This window comes from Miscanthus floridulus, chromosome 4 (genome assembly GCF_019320115.1).
Source record: "Miscanthus floridulus cultivar M001 chromosome 4, ASM1932011v1, whole genome shotgun sequence".
Classification (NCBI taxonomy): Eukaryota; Viridiplantae; Streptophyta; class Magnoliopsida; order Poales; family Poaceae; genus Miscanthus; species Miscanthus floridulus.
This window is the reverse complement of record NC_089583.1, coordinates 46,642,622-46,647,646: the sequence shown is the minus strand read 5'-3', so window position 1 is coordinate 46,647,646 and position 5,025 is coordinate 46,642,622.

Below are 5,025 nucleotides of genomic sequence, written 5' to 3'. Positions count from 1 at the left end.
CGGCTCATTGTTCTCGTCCACGTTGTCATGCAACAGCTCCCATTGTTCAATGTAGTACTGGTGGTGCTTCTCCCAATAAAAAATCTTCCTGTTCTTTTGATGATCCAACCTACACGTCACGTAAGATGTTAGTTTCTAGCAGGCATGAAATTGATGCTGTAAAACGATGGCACCTAAGCTATATGATGCGACTATTTGATGTAAGCTTCTCAAGAAAGGTACAGAGTGATTGAAGAAATCATACGTAACAGTATCATCATATGTAAGCTTCAGTATGGAAAATGTTACCATGTGGGTTCCAAAGAAAGAAGAGAAAATAGATCACGACATGGGTTGAACCCATAGTCCTATAACTTGCCATAATGATGAGAAGAAGAAATACCTATACACGCACATTCATTACTTCATCTTATATAGGAATTAATGGAAATGGACCATCACGAGACAATTAAAATAGCAAAATACTTACTTGTGTAAGTCAACGCTAGTCGAGAACGGAGTCCAAGGAAGGCCTCTACTCGTGCCCTCCAACCTTTTGACCTACACTGCTCAGTCACTGCGTTGCCATGAATCCTCAGACCTAGCATCTTCTGATAGTCTTGGAGCGTGACTATCATCTCTCCGAAAGGCAAGTGAAAGCTGTGAGTCTCCGTCCGCCACCTATATTTTAGAGAATGCAAGATTACATGTCAAAAAGGCAAGCACATGAACAAATGGCCATGAATGGAGGCGATGATTGAAGATAATACCTATCAACTAACACAGTTATGACCGCTGAGTTGAACTTGGGCAACCCACAACGAACCTAAAAAGAGATGACATCTAGGCCAGCTCTTTGCAGGAAAGGAGTGTGCCTATTGTCATACTGCATGTCCAAGAACCCATTGTGGGTTCTAGGATGAAGAAGCAGAAGGTCATTGAAAGGATCAAGATGCCCAAGAGGGGGGGGGGGGTGAATTGGGCTAATTACAAATTTCTTTGCAATAATCAAATCCTATGGTTAGCCCAATTAACCCCTTATGCCTAGAAAGTGTTTCTATTGATCTAACGCACAAAAGTTTAGCACCCTAAGTTCCAATCCTACTCTAGCATGGCAATTCTAGGAATGTAAATGACAAGTAATGAAATGCTCAAAGTAAATGCTTAAAGTAAAGAGAGGAGAAGGAACACGGCGATGCTTTGCCAATGTATCGGAGAGTCGCCACTCCCCACTAGTCCTCATTGGAGCACTCGTGCAAGGGTGTAGCTCCCCCTTGATCCATGCAAGGATCAAGTGCTCTCTATGGGTTGATTCTTTGACACTCTGTCGTGGTGAATCACCTACAACCGCTCACAACTTGAGTTGGGTCACCCACATGCTCCGCCGGATGATCACCAAACTCCCAATCACCACCAAGCCATCTAGGTGATGGCGATCACCAAGAGTAACAAGCACGAACTCTCATTTGACCACGACAAGCCTAATGAGAAGGGTGGATGCACACTTTGCTACTCTTGCTTCACTAATGAGGGCTCTCTTTGGGATTCTCAAATCTGAATCACCTCACTAGGACCTTGCTCTTCTTGGCACTCTCAAATGTATTTCTCAGCAGTTGGAATGAGCAAAAGTACCCCCACACACAAATGGAGGTGGTATTTATAACATGGGCTGAAAAACAAACCATTATGTGCCTCTGCGGGGTGACCAGACACGCCGGTCAGTTTACCCCAAACTCTAGTGTTTATAGTGTGACCGGACACATCCGGTCGAGATTTTCTCTCTCTGGAACCTTACTAGAGTTGACCGAACGCTGACCCCCAGCGTCCGGTCACTTCACCTCTCATCGTTTGGTCGCACCAGACAAAAACACCTCCGTCAAATGAACTGACCGGACCCTGAGCCAGCGTCCAGTCAGTATTTGACCCTCCATTCACTTCCAACTCTCGATCATATGTGAATGAAGTTTGCTCCATTGGATCTAAGGGCTATTTAGGAGCTACCTAGTGCTAGTTTTAGCAAGTGTGCACCACACCTAACCCACTAGACTCACCTAGGTCAATCTACCCATTTGTACCCCCTTAATAGTACGGCCAAAGGAAAAACAAAGTCCTAAACTACTCTAAGTGTCACTCCAACTCCAATTGACACTTAGAACTAGTCCATCCTTAACCTTGTCATCCATCCTTTGAAAACTGAAATGATTTCTATCGTAGGGGCATGACCACCATGATTGCCCAATCGATCTCCATTACCGTGACCTAACTTAATTGTCTCTGCAAAACACACGTTAGTCACAGTAATCACGTATTGTCATTAATCACCGAAACCCAACTAGGGGCCTAGATGTATTCAATCTCCCCCTTTTTGGTGATTGATGACAATACTACCTCAAGTATGTGAAAGAGATGAGGTTTTTAACATGCTTGGTTCATATAAGCTTTTGGCAATAAGAACAAAAGTGTTAGGCATGCTTATATGACCCAAGCCAACATGATGTACTCAAAAGATATGAAATAAGCATGAGTACAAGTAACAAAGCTCATTTGCATTAGAGTGAAACGCGGAAGCAAAGCAAATGAGCATAGCACAAGTGACATGACATATAAATAATTCAAAGTAGAGAGCACACATGTCACATATCACGATCATGTAGATATCACTATCAGATAGATGTAATTTAATGCATAGAAGTAAACACACGGTGAATGCATAAAAGTGTATCACACATAAAACTCCAAATGTACTAGATAATAAGCTACTAAGTAAGCTAAGCTCCCCCTAAATAGTCGCTCCCCCTAAGACTATCATACTCAAACCCTCTCCCCCTTTGGCGTCAAACACCAAAACCTAAGGGTCGGTCGGCAGGGCTACAGCGGATGAGCCGGGCACTGAGGTACGAGGAGTGAGCTAAAACTGGGCGCCATCATCATCTAACCCAGAGCTCTGAGCAGTCTGACCCTCTATAGATGGAAGCGATGCTGAAGCAGTCTAGGTCGGATCAAAGACTGGAGCTGCTGTAGGCTATGCTAGTATGACTAAAGCAGCTGGCTCTGATGATGCCACTGAGGAAGGGAGCATCTCTGTAATCCTGGTAATAGGTGAAACGATAGAAGGACATGGGACATGCAAGTATGGAGGAGTAGGTTGCCCTGTCAACTCACTGAAGGATGCACCAAGGCTCCTGGACACTATAGTCTCTAGCACTAGCAGCAAGGATGTCTCAGCCGGTGTGAAGCCCGTCTAAAGAGGTGTGAATTGCGGGGCTATCACTGGCAAAGCAAAATACTAGGACACCTACTCTGTAGGAGAAGCAAACTGTGCTAGTGGCTGTCCCTGACTCTGAAGCCCACTAGGCTATAACGCTAGAGTCATAGAAGTAGTGGCAGGCTGACCAAGCTAGGGCGAAGGCTGTGGCGGTGGAGCCCCAATAGCTATCACAACATGCTGCATAAATCCAAGTAGCTACTGCTGCATGAGGATCTACTACTGATGCATGGCATGTTGCTGCTGCTGTAGAGCCTGCATCTGCTGCTGAATAGCTAGCTGCTGTTGCTGAAACTCGTCCTGCCAAGTCTGGAACTGTGCAAAAGTGGCAGTGGCCTCCTGAGCCTGGCATGCCTGATCCTGCCTCATCCGCTCAAGTATAGCAAGGAGAGCGGGGTCTATCTACGGTGCTGGTGGAGCTAAACTAGAGCTGCTAGCCTCATGATCATGTCAATGTGCAGGCATCTAAGGAATGTCTCGGTAGTCCTCATCTGAGCTATCACTGGGGTCGGTCTTGACCATCCCCTCCTGCTGAGAAAGCTCCTCCTCTTCCTCAGTAGCTATAATATCCCTAATAATAGCATCCTACTGGGCTGTAGTCTCTGGTACATCTAGACTACGGTGTGGCTGACTAGGTGCCTGTGGAATACTATGGCGGATCATCTGAGTTAGGTTGTATGTAGGGAACTCTATAGTAGCACCACTGTACTCAGCTAACATCTCAGGCGACCTCACTGTAACTGCCCTATGAATAAGAAATGTGATCCATTAGGCATAGGGCAACTATCGATGACCTCTGAACCCCTCAGCAATAGTATCCTCCATCTCTAAAAGAAGGAGATCCCAAATGTCAAATATGGTCTACTACATCAGGGAGTTGAGAAGCCATAGCTGTAAGTGAGTCAAGCCCTCATGATACGCCATCCTTAGAATCAAGGTCCTCCTCATAATGGCATCTAGCACTCTAGCTATAGGAGTGAGATCACTGGGAGTCCTGCTCGACCGCTCACCAAAAGGCTCCTTGAAGCAGTGGTGAACCAAATCTATGGGAGGCACCATACCACCATGAGGGTGTCTGGGAGGCGTTGTCTATCTATAGCAAACATCATGTAACCTGATAGGCTGCTCTTGAAGCCTGAGTATCTCCCTGACCCTAGTGCTCATCAGCTTATAATCTCTGCCTCTGAATGCAAAGTGAATGTATCTGTGTTGTGGGTCAATCCATAGAGTAGCATAGAATTGATGGACCCAAGATGGAACATATAATCATGTCTGTCCAATCAAGTCTGTCAGCCCTGGCAGATATGTAAGGTAGGGGCGAATGTGCTCTCCAGCTACTACAACTATAGACTCAATGTTGCATACCCTCTGAGGTTTGAATATAGCTCCACTGTTAAGATATGCATTGTAGAAATCCTCCTAGAGTGGTGTGTAGAAGTCCTCTGATGCTCTGTCATCCCTACTCAGTGGGAACCATTGCTCAAAGTCCACAAACCTAAGCTGCTACACCTACTTGGCCATGGTGGCCCTCAGATCAAGATGTGTCACTAGAGGCGGACCCTATGGTCTGGGTGGTGGATGAGAACCCCTCCGCTGTGTATCTGCCCTCAGCGTGATTGGAGCACGGGTATGACCAGAGCGGTGAAGCTGTGGCTAAGGTGCTTGCTCTGTCTCCTTGGCCTGCTGTCCCTCCTGAGTTGGCTCTGCTAACGGTGCCTACTACTGTGACTCCCCCTAAGGCTGACCCTCATCAATGGCAACACGCTATCCTCCAATCATAA